The following is a 1,461-nucleotide window of genomic DNA, read 5'->3' as shown; positions in this document are numbered from 1 at the left end:
ATGTGTCTCATTGTCATAAAAAGTCTTAAGTTCTTAAAATAGATAAATGCCATATTATGAATGTCTCTGAAAGGTTTGAAGAATACCTAACTAATTGAAATATATCTCTATATATCTAGAAAATCTAACTAACATGACTATAATCTTGACTATTATAGATGACTATCTATTAACCTATATTTTTAATTATACATTACTTTCTTTATGTTTTTTGTTTTGTATTTTTTTATTGATTTTTATTGAGCTCTACATTTTTCTCTGCTCCCCTCCCTGCCTCTCCTCTTTCCCCTTCAATCCTCACCCAAGGTCCCCATGCTCCCAATTTACTCAGGAGATCTTGCCTTTTTCTACTTCCCGTGTAGATTAGATCTATGTATATCTCTCTTAAGAGTCCGCATTGTTATCTAAGTTCTCTGGGACTGTGGTTTGTAGGCTGGCTTTCTTTGCTTTATTTACATTACATTTTTAAATGAGCTGCACAATCACAATACATATAATGAAGAGCAGAAATATGTGCTCGCTTCGGCAGCACATATACTAAAATTGGAACGATACAGAGAAGATTAGCATAGCCCCTGCGCAAGGATGACATGCAAATGCGTGAAGTGTTCCATATTTTTAGAAAAAATAAATTTAAAAAGAGCAGAAATATACGTATAACAAAATTGACCTTAAATTTATATCAATAAACCAAGATCCATACCTGTGGCACGCCGTGTCCGCCAGCAGAAGAGACGACCACAACAGGATTCTTCTCAGAACGTACTTTTATTGGGAGCGTACAAACTTGAGGTTGATGGCAAAGGACCCCGGACCCTGGCACGCACTGCTTATAAGCCGTGCAGAACAAAGCCTGAGACGTGTCCGAGTCTGAATGGCTCTGGCCGCTCCTGATCTTACGCGTCAGCTCACGATTGGTGGCTAGATCGCGCCATTCGGGAAAGCGCGCCAAGTGCCTCGGGGCGGGGCCGAAGCTGCTTGAGAGGCTGGAAATGACAGCAGGGTTGTGGCGCCTTGGCGCCTTACACATACCAGTGCAAATCTCTATAGCACGGTTTGACTGTTCTAAAGACCATTTTGACTCCAAGCAGTTGAGACTTTTGAAAAATGGAAGCTAATGCACAAAGCAATACTCCAGGAGTTATATATGGTGCAATACCTTGGAAAGGCACTTTGTGAGGGTTAAGAACCTAGATTCTGCAGCCAGTGTCTTCTGGGTTCAAACCCAAGCTCTCCCAATACTGTGTGACTTTGGGTGTGTTGTATAACACCTCTGTGCCTCACTTTTCTACTACACACCGTGGATGATGGTATGTGGATGGTACTGTTGGGATAATTAAATAAAGTGAAGCACTTAAAAGAGCGTGAGGCCTAGGGGAAGCACCACTTGGGTGCCGGAGATCATTCTAGAGCAGCAGGTAAGGAATGATGTCAGCGCAGGGTGGTGGTGGCGCATGACAG

The 1,461-nt window shown here is 42.2% G+C and overlaps 1 non-coding gene across 1 annotated transcript; it reads left to right on the top strand.

Moving 5' to 3' along the window:
* The first annotated feature begins 513 nt into the window (after positions 1-513).
* LOC148118797 (U6 spliceosomal RNA) lies at positions 514-620 on the top strand. Its single transcript, XR_015735808.1, has one exon. It is a non-coding gene; the product is annotated as a U6 spliceosomal RNA (small nuclear RNA).
* The last annotated feature ends 841 nt before the right edge of the window (positions 621-1,461 follow it).

This window comes from Myodes glareolus, chromosome 20 (assembly GCF_982192425.1).
Source record: "Myodes glareolus chromosome 20, mMyoGla1.1, whole genome shotgun sequence".
In the NCBI taxonomy this organism is placed as follows: Eukaryota; Metazoa; Chordata; class Mammalia; order Rodentia; family Cricetidae; genus Myodes; species Myodes glareolus.
Note: the sequence above shows the minus strand (reverse complement) of the source record. Positions and strands in the feature narration are given on the sequence as shown.